The following is a 14,899-nucleotide window of genomic DNA, read 5'->3' on the forward strand; positions in this document are numbered from 1 at the left end:
GTAGGCAACTATCAGATAGTTTTTGCCTAAAAAAGTTATTTAATGATTTTTCCAAATAATGCAAGTACTTTTTTCTTGTAGCCTGCAAATTGTTTTAAATGTTCATTTAACTTACCTTATATCTTTATAAATCCAAACATTCAAAGGATGAAAAAGTAAATACCTTACTCACTTTTGTATTTTGTCTATATAAATGTAAACAATTGGATGTCAGAAAACATCTAGATAATATTTTGTTACTTTTTGTCTTTTTTCACTTAATATTATTTTGGGTTTTTTTCCAATTACTTGTAAAGATAGTTTTCAATATTCACTTCTATAATATTTAAGTTCCAAAGTGTTTTGTTCCCTCCCTCCCCTTCCTTCTTCCCAAGATGGCAAACAATCTGATATAGGCTATGCATGCACAACCGTATTAAATGTAATTCCACATTAGCCATCTCATGAAAGAACCAGAACAAAAGGGAAACACCACAAGAAAGGGGAAAAAAACAACAACAACAACAAAGAGAAAATAGCATGCTTCAATCTTCATTCAGATTCCACAGTTCTCTCTCTGGATGTGGATAGCACCCTCCGCCATGAATCTCCTGGAATTGTCATAGACCATTGCTTTGCTGACAAGAGCCAAGTCTATCAAAGTTGGTCATCACACACTGCTGCTGCCACTGTGTACAATGCTCCCCTGCTTTTGCACTCAGTATTTTTCTTTGCAGCTTTTCTTGTAGCTATTTTTACACTGTTATCTTCTAAGTTTATGTCTTGGTGTCTTCTCTGCCACCACAATGGCTGTTTTATGATTTAAAAAATTGCTCATTTCTCCAGCCTATTTCTTCACTTTGTCCTTTATGTTAAAGTTGGACTCTACTCACCTGAAGGTGAGGAGGCACTGTGCCAAGCTTCAGGCTTTTTCCTGGTGCTACCTGGTGTTCTGCATCTCCAAGGGGAGATGTATGTTAACTGCTCTCTTGGTCTATGCTTTGATCTTTACCAAGGAAGGGCCTCCAGTTCTCTATATCCACAAGCACTAGCACTCGCCTTGGCCCTGGAACTATGACTAGCACCCCTATTCCCTTGTGACTGATTACAAACATTCCTCTCTATCCTAGAAATATGACCAAAAACTACTTATGAGAAATCGAGTTGCCAATCAGTGCCAGTTGCTCCAAGTGTCAGCAAAGGGTTTCCTATAATCTCTTTCTTATCAGCTGTCCAGCCCCTTTACTATCTCTGTGTTGAGAACTCCCAAAGCTGTTGCTGTTGGGACTGTCTCCAAAGCCTGGAAACTGGTACTCCTGTTCATTTTTGGCCTGCACCCTCCCTGGTGTTACAGTCCTCCCCTGTTGACCTCCTATGTTGTCTTAAGCTGGAAAATATATCTCCCTCTGACATTTTGTTGACTCTGCTGCTCCAAAAATTTGATTTGAGTCATTTTTAAAGGGTTATTTGAAGGTGAATGTTAGGAGAGTTCATCTGATCTTGGCTTTTACTGCACCACCTTGGCTTCACCCTCTGACTCACCTATTTTCATCCTTAAATTACTTTTAGAAGTCAGCAATCATTTCTCAACTTCTCTTGTTTTTTTAAAGTGGCATTTTCTTCTACTGCATTAATTGTTCAGGGGTAGCTAAGTGGCGCATTGTAAAGAGCATTGACTCTGGAGTCAGGAGGAACTAAGTTCAAATACAGCCTCAGATCAAACATTTGACACTTACTAGCTGTGACCCTGGGCAAGTCACTTAACTCCAGTTGCCTCACCAAAAAAAGAACAAAAATGTAGAAAAAAGAGTTAATTGTTCAATGAAAACTCCATGTTATTTCAATTTATTTGCAATATACTGGGAAATATAGTATCAATTGAAGAGGAAAAAACTAAGAAACAGTCTATTTACAGAATGTACAGTTCTTAACACATTCAATATTTATGAAGTGTTAGTTTTCTAAAAATATCCATTTAGCTTAGCAATTATTACTGAAATCATATACAAAGAATTTCAAATAAATAATGTACTAAAATGCCATGTGTTGATTGAAATAGAAATGGAAGCATTCACTTCTGAGGAATTTGATTGAATGAATTAAAGGCAGTAGTTATTTTTATTTGGCACTATACCATTTAAAGTTATTAGCTCAAGAAACAAGAGGATGTTCCATTTGTATAGGAGATGCAAGAAAGATAATAGATAAATCATTTATTAAGCACTTACAATGTGACAGTCAAATATAGAAGGAGATAGTGGCAGTAAAGACAACAGCTAGTTAGAAAAGCACAAGCCACCAAGTAAAATTGAACAGTGTGACTCTTCAAAAAGTCAATATGTTCCTATACCAAAATAGCCAGTCATTTTCTTAGCTACAGAGACAAGCTTCATGTAGCATTAGATCTCAGGTGAATAAACACTTTCCTTATCCCTGTTTCCACTAGGAATAGCAATGATTCAATTGCTGGATCTGGAGTCAGAAAGACTTTGAGTTCAAGTGCTGCCTCAGATAATTAGTAGCTGTGTGTCTCTAAATAATTCACCTAATATGACTCATCTTGAGTTTCTTCATTTTTAAAATGAGTGTAATATTAGTATGTACTTGCAAGGCTTGTTGTGAAGATAAAGTGAGATAATATTTGTAAAGTGCCTTGCAACTCTAAAGAATTACATAAATGGTATGATGACTAACTTTGATAGACATCTCCTCTTAGCAATGCAAGGATCTAAGACAACTCCAAAAGACTTATGATAGAAAATGCTGTCCATGTCCAGAGAAAGAACTATGGAGTCTGAATGCAGATCAAAGCATACTATTTGCTCTCTCTCACTCTCTGTCTCTCTCTCTGTCTCTCTCTCTCTCTGTCTCTCTCTGTCTCTCTTCCTCATTTTCTCTCTCTCTCCTGTCTCTTCTTTCTTGTGATTTCTCTCATGGATTCTAATTCTTCTTTACAACATGACTAATGGTAAAAATAGGTTGAATATGAATGTATATGTGGAGGTAGAGGTGAGATGGGAAGAAAATTTGGAACTCAAAATCTTATGGAAGTGAATGTTGAAAACTAAAAATAAATAAATATTTTAAAAAAAAAAAAAGAAAGGGAAGGCAAAGATGTACAGCATGGGGCTTAAGGACTCAGAAAATGAAGCTTCTATAAAAAAGCACCCCTGAGCAAAATTGATAGGAATATATACTGAGGCATCAAAACAAATAGTTTGCCCAAAAAGTTGTGTCTGGAAAGATCCAATAAGGAGCCACTAGATGTAAAATGAGGAAGAAAATGGCATTTAAGATGCATACTTTAGAAGACCCACTTTGATAGGTGGGCAGAAGATAGATTGCAATGAGATTCAATCCTGGGAGATAAATTATGAAGCTATGCCAATAAGGTGATGAGATCCTGAGCTGTAGTGGACACTGGATGATTGAACAAAAAGTAACAAATAAGAAAGATCTTGTGAAGGTTGGATGACTTTGGTAACTTAGCAGATATGTGGTGAGATAGAGAAGAGTCAAGAGAGAAAGTGATATTGAGAACCTGGGGTTTTTGAAAGAAGAGTAGAAGCTTTAATGTAGCTCAAAATTGTTGGAAGAAAGATGAATTTAGAGATCAGGGGAAAAATAACTTCATGTTAAGAGTCAGTGCCTGTGCTAAGCCTTCAAGGAAGTCTTGGATTCTAAAGAGTAATAAAGGGAATATTTGTTTGTTTTCATTTTTTTTTTTGGTGAGGCAGTGGGGTTAAGTGACTTGCCCAGAGTCACACAACTAGTCTGAAGCCGGATTTGAACTCAGTTCCTCCTGACTCCAAGGCCAAAGCTCTAGCCACTGTGCCACCTAGCTGCCCCCTAAAGGGAATATTTGAAGGGTCTTCTGTGTAAAGGCATGGAGACAGTAGATGGAAAAATGGAAAGTTTGGTAGATAATATTCGAGTCTGTCTGGAATACAGTGTGAGAAGGGGAATCATCTGAAATAGGTATGAGGCTTGTAGAAGTGTTTAGTTGCTAGTTTGAAGAGTTTTTATTTTATTCAGTGGGCAGCTGGGAACAAATAATGATTTTTGAGTAGAAGAGTGAAGTTGTGAGACCTATATAGAAATGTTCATTTAACAACTATGGGAAAGGTAGATTGAGAAAGGGAGATACTAGAAGCAGTCATTAGAAGGCCATTATATTATCTAGGAAAGGTATTGATGAGGTCCTGAATTAGATGAATAACTATTTAGGTGGAGAGAAGAGGATGGATGTGAAAAGTGTTGTGCAGGAAATCTTTACAAGAGTTGGAAACTGTTTGGATATGGGTAGTGAGGGAGAAGAAAGAATCAAAAATAATTGAAGTTGTTAATCTGGATGACTAGAAGAATAGAAGGACCTTCGACAGAACTCATAAAATTAGGAGGAAACATGGTTTATTAGAGAAAAGACTTTTAAACTTCTAGTTATTCCCTCTAGTCTCTGCATGAAGCTATGTTACCATATTATATCTAACTTCAATATTCCCCTAGAGACTAGAAGAGTACTATATAAGTATTGGACACTAAAGAAATGTTTGTTGAATAAAAGTCTGCATTTTGTACCTTGATCATAACACAACCCTCCCTGCCTTCTCCAAAACAAAACTGAACAAGCAAACATAACTGCAATACTGTATCACAACAAATAAAATACAAATATCTTAACCTGCCATTCATAGAAGCAAAGAATTATAGGTGGAAAGGACTCAAAAAAATCTAGTCCAAACTGCTCATTGTATATATAAGGAAACTGAGGCCCAGTGAAACTAAGTAACTTATCCAAGTGCAGCAAATAGGAGAGCTGGGGTTTGCCCCCAGGCTTTCTGACTTAAAGCTCCCCCTAACTACAGACTCCAACCTTCTTTTCAATTTTATTTACAGCATTTCCCCTCATGATCTCTTTGGTCCTATGAAACTAGATTAATGCTTATTTTGACTACATTTTCCCCCCAAGATGCTCCCTGATGCCTGGAATTTAATTTTCAAACTATTAAAATGCTATCTAGTCTATAAAGTCCAGCTCTGGATGTAGACTTTTATCACTTTTATGTGCTCATAATTGTAATATTAACAAAAATAATGACTGAATTTTGATTTCACTGGTCCATGGAACTCCCAGAGAGTAACTCCTTCTACCAATACAGGTTGGCATCTTCTTGGCAGTCTTTAGTCTTAAAGAGTTGCTTAGGGTACTAAGAGTTTAAGTGACTTAGTCAGCATCACACAGCCAGTATGAGAAGCAGAACCTAGGACTTCTTGGTTTTACAGCCAATTTTTTACTCATTATACAATGTTGCTTTTCATACTTTTAAAAATATTAATATTTACAAGAAGTTTTCCTCCCAATAACCATTTGAGTTAAGTAGTAGAAGGATTATTATTCCCATTTTAGAGATAATGGAACTGAGGTTTGGAGAGATTAGATGTCTTTTTCACAGTCACATAGTAAATGATAAAGTTGAGACATTTTGTCTGGTTTTTTCACTCAAAGACCATAATGTCTTCTACTAGGGCTCACTAAATTATTTGCTTGTGTTTTTCTTGGTTTCCATGCTTAATTCAATTCAAGAAACATTTACTTATTCCATCACATGTCTGAGACACTGTGTTGGGTACTTGTTGTTCAGTCATTCAGTTGTGTCTGACTCTTTGTAACCCCAGGGACTAGAGAATACCAGGCCCTGATATTTTTGGGAAAGCTTCTAGCTTATCCCCATTACAAATAATATTTTTTCAGTCAAAGACAAAGTTTATTAGAGCATCTGTCATATTGGGCAGACTCTTAAGGAGTCTGAACATTAGCTTACTAATGTAATGGCTAGAATCTGACCAGTGGTTAGATTTTAAGAATCCAAGCAGTGGCTAGATTATAAGAATCTAAGCATTTTAATGGAGACAAGGTAGATCTTACATACAGAAGGACTGTGGGAGGGATCTAGGAATGGCCAGTAAGCTGGTGTGAACAGAACTCCCAGCACTTGGACTTCATGGCCAAGGGAGAATGGAGGGAGGATTAAGGGTGGGAAATGGCCAGGGGCCATAAAGAGGTAAGACAATGGAAGGGAGATTGGGTGTAGCCACAATGAAAGGCCAGTTGATGGGATTATAGCATCAGGCAAATGCCAGAGATTTGGCCATGCATGTGGGAAAGTCCAGGGTTTTTCCTTTCTGGGGTCTAGATTCCATCCTCATCATTCCCCAGTCAAACAAATAGGACCCAAATTCTTTTGGAGTAAGGGGTGAAGGTCTCAGTTTCTGAAACTGCTTCCTGCTGGCAAGGGGCATAGAGCTGTCCCTGCCTTGAGAGGGTCCCAAAGAGGAGGTTGACTGGAACTGAGCATAGGCTGCATCCAGGGAATGATGTAGGGACATTGGCTGGTTCTCACTGTTTGCTACCAACTGTAAGTGAATGGCCCATAGTCTGGAAGACACAAATCTTTCAGTCTTGGCTGGAGAAGAACTTGGGGTTAGGCAGTTTCCCTGTATGGGCCACCAAAATGATGCAGTTTAGAGGTTCAGGGGTGCTGGGACCCCAGTATCACAACACACAGGTCCTACTCAAAAGAATTTGACCCAAGGCTTCTTTCAGCCAAAGACAAGGTTTATTAAAACATCTGTCATATTGGGCAGATTCTCAAGGAGTCTGAACATTACTAAGCTATTGGTTAGATTATAAGAATCTGACCAGTGGCTAGATTTTAAGAATCCAAGCAGTGGCTAGATTATAAGAATCTAAGCCCAAATGATTCTTACTAATGGTTTAAGATAGGTACTGTTTATCATTTTAAGTAATTTATTTATTTCTATATTTCCATTTGTTCCTATGTTTTCTAGTGTTTTTAATAAGAATGAGTGTTACATTCTGTCAAAATTTTTTTTTCTGAATCTATCAAAATAATCATATTATCTTTCTTACTGATATGGTCAACTATGCTGATAGTTCTCCTAGTATTGAATCAGACCTACATTCCTGGCATAAATCCTACCTAATCAAAGTCTATGATCTTTATAATATATTGCTGTAATCTGCTTGCTAATGTTTTAAGTAAAATATTTTCATCAATATTTGTTAGGGACATTGGTCTATAGTTTTTTTTTCCTCTATTTTTGCTCTGCATGATTTAGGTGTTTATGTTATATTTGTGTCATAAAAATAATTTGGTAGGACTCCTTTGCTTTTTTTTTCTAAATACTTTATATAATATTTAAATTAATTGTTCTTTAAATGGTTGGCAGAATCCTCTTGTGAATCCACCTGATCCTGGGGATTTTTTCTTAGGGAGCTCATCTTTGGCTTGTTCAATTCCTTTTCTAAAATAGGGTGATTTAATTATTCTATTTCCTCCTATGTTAATCTGAGCAGTTTATATTTTTGTAAATATTCATCCCTTTCACATAGATTGTTATATTTATTGGCATATAATTGGGCAAAATAGTTCCTAATAATTGCTGTAATTTCTTTGTCATTGGTGAATTGACCCTTTTCAATTTTGATAACTAGTTATTTGGTAGAAGTAGTTTCCTTACCTAGAAGTTCCCAATGCCAACCAAATCATAGGACTGGTCCACATCCTCTCATCCTTTACTAAATTCTAAGCTCTTCTAGAATGGGACCTGGCATAACTCAGCTTAGTATCCTCAGCAACTAACATGGTTTCTTGCACATAATAGAAAATTAATTTTTCATGAAATTAATTTAGGACTACTAAATTTATTCTGGGATTTTACTTACCTGTCTGTAAAAAGAGAAAAACAGACAAAATAATCTTGTAGTTCATTTAGAAGGAATTAAACTCCCTTACAAAGAACTAGCACAAATTGTATAATTCTATCAAAGTTAATATTAAAGGGCTTTCTCCTAAATCCAATGTTCAAAGCAGTTAAGAATACAGAGAGAAAAAATAGCTTTGAATATTTGTGTTTTTTTTTAAATCCAGTCATTTTCCCAATATGTTTACTGAGAATCAATTCTATGTTCCTATCTCTGCTCCTTAACTATGCACACTTGGTGATAAAAATGATGTCTTAAGTAATACACAAAATCTCACTACTGCATTATTGACAGCATGCTACATGGTACAATTCTGTAGTTTTAAAAACTAGAATTGAACTGCACTATGTTTACTCTGCTGAATAACCTAGTCCAGTTAATTAAAATGGTATGCTTGGTCACTTTACTTTGTGCAATAGACTTAGACCTTAAAAAGTTGTGCTTAAATCTCATATAACTTGCACTACATTTTCCCATTGACTTAAATTACAATTTCAGAGAGGTTTCTTGTTTTATTTGACTGTGGCTTGTAACACTTTTAAAGTTTCAGCAGAGCTCTGATATGAGAATCAGGAGACTTGGGTTCTAGTCCCAGATCTCCCACTAAACAGCCACATGACTTGTGTAATCACTTCCCCTGTGTCTCAAGTTTCTTATTTGAAAATGAGGAGGTTGGATGACCTCTAAGATTTTATGCCCCATCCAGGCTACTATCTTGTCTTTCTAGTACTTAATGATCTGTAAAAGATCGTTTATATGCATTAGGGGAGTTTACAATTTAAAAGATCTTCACTGAATTCTTATGTAAAGTTACTAACCCTTTTGTAATGTGAATACTCATCCCACAAGTTTTATAGCTTTAGAATTTCCTATTTCTACTTTTTAATTTAAATACAATTATCAAATATTAATCATGCAATATTCTCAAATATTCTAAAAAAGGTCATCTTTCCTGTTTCTATAATTGCACCCACTTAAAACATCATCTATTGAATAAAATTCTCATGAATAAAAGTAGAGTTTTCTTTAGTTAAATGGGTAAATAAATCTGAAAAAGTCTTTGGATGGTGAAACCTTCTTTATGGACATTTACATTCAGTTTGTTTAAAACTTATAGAACTGACTTATTTCTCAGCATAAACTATTCCCCAAGAATAAAAAGTTGTTGGAAGCTGCAGCAAGTCTTTCAGAGCACTGAGACATATTTAATTCAGTAATTTACTAAGTGACACCTAATAATTATTACAAATGTAACTTTCAGTTTCTAAGTGGTTCTAAGGGAATAATAATGCTCAAAATTTTTTTGAATTAATATTTGGGTATTAACTCCAAGAACATATTTGAGAAGGATTTCTTTTAACCAGCTTATGAGTGAGTTTTTTTTTCTTTTTTTCTTTTTCTTTTTGGTTTTTTTTTTTTTAGGAACTTCCTCTTAAATCAGAATGTACAATAGCTTTGGTAAAGACTGATATATTGTGTAGAAGGGACAAATTTTGAGGCTCTTTTGTATAACGCTTTTTCCTCATTTTTATTCTAAATACCTTTAGAAGTCCTTTTTTTATACCATATCCCACTCTGGAGTGTTCATATTTTTATTCTTCTCATTATCTCAGTTTTGATTATGAACTTAAAGTACAAATATTTAAAAATTTTATTTCTACTAATAATTATTCTAATACTTCTATTGTATTGCATAGTCTGATATTTCTAGTGGAAAATATTCTAATATTTCTATTACTTTAATCAGCAGGGTTCCTTCATATTCTTCTGAGTTAATTCATTTTTGATTGTATAAACCAACCTCCTGTTTTCTAAGTGTTGAGGTTCAGAGGTTTATGGGTGCTAGGACCCAAAAACCACAAACATGGTCCTGCCTGAAAGAATTTGACTCAAGCCTTCTTTCAGCCAAAGACAAGGTTTATTAAAGATCAGCCATATAGACCAGACTCTTAAGGAATCTTAATGTTACTGAACTATTGGCTAAATTTTAAGAATCTGAGCATCTTAATGGAGACAAGATGAATCTTATAGACAGACTGTGGGAGGGATTCAGGAATGGCCAAGTAGTCTGGGGTGCTTGGAGGAGGGGTCTAAGGAGGATCTGGATGGAAGTAGCCAGTAAGCTGGGGTGAACAGAAGGCCAGGGACCTGGATCATGTGGCCAAGGGAGAATGGAATCTAGCTAGGATTAAGGGTGGGAAGTGGCCAGGGCAATCAGGAGGTAACAGAACAGAATTCTGAGATTGGACATAGACACAATGAAAGGTCAGTTGAGTAGATTACAGCCTCAGGCAAATGCCAGAGATTTGGGGAAAGTCCAGAGTTTTTCTTTTTTGAGGACCAGATCCCAAAGATGTGGTCTTTTCATTTTAAGGCTTCCCATTCCCTCATGGCACCTATCCCCAGGCTCACGCAGAAAAGATGAGGGTAGTGAAAGCTGCTTTCTCATTTCCTTGTCCATGATATGCAAACTTTGTTCTGTGTTAGTATCCCCAGCATACTCATTTGGAGAAACCTTCATTCCTTCTTTCTTGTGAGAGTTCTTCAAGTTTCATAGAGAAAAAATGAAAATTATCCTTTGCTTATTGATATCTTTCCTTCCTAAAGTACAGTCCCCCATTCTTCCAAGCATGACAATTTTGTTCCATAAATATATAGAGTTTTACTCTTAAACTATGTGCTTTTATACTAATGATCTACCTAAGATAATTTGGTATGCTGACTGTGACTAAAACATTATTAAACCAATTTTGGGAATCCTATCCCCTAATTTCACACCCATAATTCAATTAATTGCTCAAACTGAATTGTGGAATGATGAATGATAAGCCTTGGCTCTTTTGTTAAGGAATTTTATTCATATGTTTATACATCTAATTACACATAATATTTCAAATAAATGCCCAATGCATTTGTGTTCTCTCTCTCTCTCTCCCTCTCTCTCTCTTTCTCTCCTCTGTCTCTCCTCTGTCCTCTGTCTCTTTCCTGGACCTGTGTTTTGGACTATGTAGAGAAATAAATGCATTTTATCTACTGACTTTTCTGCTAACATAAAGTAAAAGCATACTATAATAGAAGTTTCAGGTTCACCAAAAAAGACAAATATGTAGACTACCTGTAGTAAAGCAGAAACCTGGATGTTATATGGAAGAAGAAACAAAAAAGCACACTAGTTTATTTCTACTTCCATAGAAAATGGAAATAGCCTATAATAAAAGGAAAGTGAAATATAGAATTCAGTCTGACCTCCTTTTCCTCCTTTTATTTCTGTTACTTAGGTCAAACATCAGTGGTTTTCTATTGTCCAAAATCATTTTTAGAATGTTGAATGAGTCAATCTAGCTGTAAAAAAGAGAGAATTCTCTCTTTTTCCCCCTCACTAACCAAAAGGAAAGCAAATTTATTTTAATGTCCAAAGACAATTAAGCACTAAATTGAAAAACTTGAAACAATGTTCAGTATAAATGATGAGGAATAGGGAGAAGATGATTAATACAGTTCTATAACTCATTATTTGGGAAGAATTTATATAGCTCAGTTGAACTTAAGATGACTATTACTGCTAAATGCAAACATGCTCTTAGATGTTGCTTCAACTATTGGGATACTTTTGATTGGATGTTGCATAAAGAACAAATTCCCAAATTTTGACTCATGTAGAGCTTCCATATGAATTAAGGAACCAAAGAAGCCTAGGAAGATCCCTTAATTTTCATGGCTAAGCAGAAGCAGAGACTGTGATTCAATTCCCCCACCTTTCCAACCCCCACTCTTATCTTCACATAGTTGAAAATTTTCTCACAGTCTCTTGCAGTAGTTGAGGTACCTGAGCTAAGAAAGCAGGTTTGGTCAACTGTAAGAGACTCCCTCACTCAAGGGCTTCCCTGACTTCCAAGAGTGCTTTCCATTTGTATACCCAAATAGACACATTAAAAGAAATGGAGGAAGATGGCATAATTATTTAATGCTTCTTTTCTCTAGGAAAATCTGAAAGATCAAAACTGGCATCCATTTCCTCCAAGTCTACTAGTCAGACTTTACTCCTTTATTAAAGATACAGTGACATTTAATCTAAGCAAAAGATTTTCACAAAACTCTATTTCAACTACAAACATAATTTTTTGAAACATAAAGGAAAAAGAATCACAACAAATGATGTAGAATAAAACATTGCAACTGTTGGATAAATTTCAAGTCATTTTGATTCTCATTTGGAAAAACAGAATTGGTTCTCTGAATGAAAATGTTCTATGTAATAACCAAAGAGCATAGAATAATGAGAAGAAATAAAAATAAAATATTTCTATTGATTATATGTTGAATTCCAAGTATTTCCTCAAACAAAATGCCTCTTAGAAACAAAATATTAATATAATTTTAAGTACTTATAGGTAATTTATACATATAGAAAATAGCCATGTATGAAAATTTTAAAGAATGAATAAAAATTTACATTAAAATTGATTGGTCACACATTTTTTTAAATTGGCATGAAGCTAAACACAATCCTACTTATGAACCAAAATAGCCTGCATGTAATAAACAGATATTTTTTCTTTTAGTTTAACACTGCTTTTTAAACCATTTCATTTCTGAGACCTTTTTCTCATACGAAACACTCCACATTAATGCCTAAAATAAATAGGCCCATCCTTCATGAGAAGAATAAGAACATGTAATTTAAGAGATGAGTTGACATAAAAATAAATATTAATTTGATAATTTCCAGAAGACATTTTAAAAAAGAATTGACTTTGTTTGCTTGACAATTGTTGCATATAATTCATGAAAGCTTTATTCACATAGGTAATAGTATGAATATCAATGATCAGAATCAATGCTTTTGAAAATTATTAATTCCTTGTTTTTATAACATCTTTTCCAATGAGCAGTATGGTCATGGATAGGGCACTGGCATTGTACTTAGAAATAGCTTGGGTCAATTCCCACCTCAGACACTCATTAGCCCTGTATGCTGAGTAAGACATTTAATTTCCCTGGTCCTCAATTCTTTATCTGTAAATGAGGGAATTTGACTAGGTAGCCTCTAAGTATCCTTTCCATCTCTAATCAATCCCTCCATTTGCAAATAGTCCCATAATTCTTCCATTTTCCTTCTGTTAGAGATATCTCTTATTACAAAGAAAAAAATTGTCCAACCTATTATCTATTCATTTATGTGTGTGTTATGTCAACATATATAAATTCTATGTTTTATATACATATCCATATGTCAACATATAAGAAGTCACACATTACATATAGTATTCATACCAGTACCTCACCACCTATGCATAGAATGGGGAGAAGTAGATTATTGTTATTTTTTCCTTTGGTCTACATGTGGTTATTATAACATCATTTAGTTTCAATTGTTTCTTGCTATTTTCTGTTCTACTTGCATTCTTTTTTTAATTAAGTTATTTTGGTTTATCAACAATCACTTCCATATGCTTTTTAGTTTAAAATTTTTCTCCCTCTTCCTGCCCACCACCCTCCCCAAGATGGTGCACAATCTGATATAAGCTGTGCATATGCATTCCTATTAAACATATTTTCACATTAGTGTTATTGTAAGTAAGAATTAGAACCAATAGGAGGAACCACCAGGAAGAGGAAACAAAACTCAACAGAAGAAAAAAAAATAGCAAATAGTATGCTTTGATCTGCATTCAAGCTCCATAGCTCTTTCTTTGTATGTGAATAGCATTTTCCATCACAAGGCCTTTGGAGATGTCTTAGATCCTTATATTTCTAGGAAGGGTTAAGGTTATCAATATTAGTCATCACACAATGTGGGTGTTATTGTATACAACATTCTCTTGGTTCTGCTCACTTCACTCAGCATCAGACCATACAAGCCTTTCCTGGTTTTTCTGAAGTCAGCCAGTTCATCATTTCTTATAGCACAATAGTATTTCATTACATTCATATACCACAACTTGCTCAGCCATCCCCCCATTGATGGGCATCCTCTCAATTTCCAAGTCTTTGCCACCATAAAAAGAGCTGTTATGAATATTTTTGTACATGTGAGTTCTTTTTTCCATTTGTATGATCTTGTTGGGATATAGCCCTACAAGTACTGTTACTGGGTCAAAGGGCATAGTTCCAAATTGATCTCCAAAATAGTTGGATCATTTCACAACTCCACCACCAATGCATTAGAGTTCCAATTTTCCCACATATTCTCCAGCATTTATCATTTTCTTGTTTTGTCTACTTGGCCAATCTAATAGGTGTGATGTGGTACCTCAGAGTTGTTTTGATTTGCATTTCTCTAATCAATAGTGATTTAGAGCATTTTTTATATGACTGTAGATGACTTTAATTTCTTCATCTGAGAACTTTCTGTTCATATTCTTTGACCATTTATTAATTGGGGAATGACTTGTATCCTTATAAATTTGACTTAATTCTCTATATATTTTAGAAATGAGGCCCTTATCAGAGAGACTGGTTGTAAAGATTCTTTCCCAATTTTCTACCTTCCTTCTAATCTTAGTTTCATTGGCTTTGTTTGTGTAAAACTTTTCAATTTAATGTAATCAAAGTTATCCATTTTGCTTTCATAAAGTTCTCCATCTCCTGTTTGGTCATGAATTCTTCTGTTTTCCATAAATCTGAAAGGTAAACTATTCCTTGCTCTCCCAGTTTGCTTACAGTATCAACCTTTATATCTAAATCATGAACCCATTTTGATTTTATTTTGGTATATATGGTATGAGATTTTGATTAATGCTTAGTTTCTGCCATACTGTTTTCCAGTTTTCTCAGGAGTTTTTTTTCCAAAGAGTGGGTTCTCATCCCAGAAGCTTGTGTCCTTGGGTTTATCAAATAAGAGATTGCAATAGTCATTGACTATTGTATCTTGCATACTTAACCTATTCCACTGATCCACCATTCTATTTCTTAACCAGTAGCAAGCAGTTCTGATGATTGCTGCTTTATAATACAATTTAAGGTCTGGAATGTCTAGGCCACCTTCCCCTGCATTTCTTTTCATTAGTTCCCTTGATATTCTGGAACTTTTGTTCTTCCAAATGAATCTTATTATTTTTTCTAACTCTATAAAATAATTTTTTGGTAGTTTGATTGGTATGGCACTGAATAAGTATATTAGCTTAGGTAGAA

This window comes from Vombatus ursinus, unplaced genomic scaffold, assembly GCF_900497805.2.
Source record: "Vombatus ursinus unplaced genomic scaffold, bare-nosed wombat genome assembly UNPS02014779.1, whole genome shotgun sequence".
NCBI lineage: Eukaryota > Metazoa > Chordata > Mammalia > Diprotodontia > Vombatidae > Vombatus > Vombatus ursinus.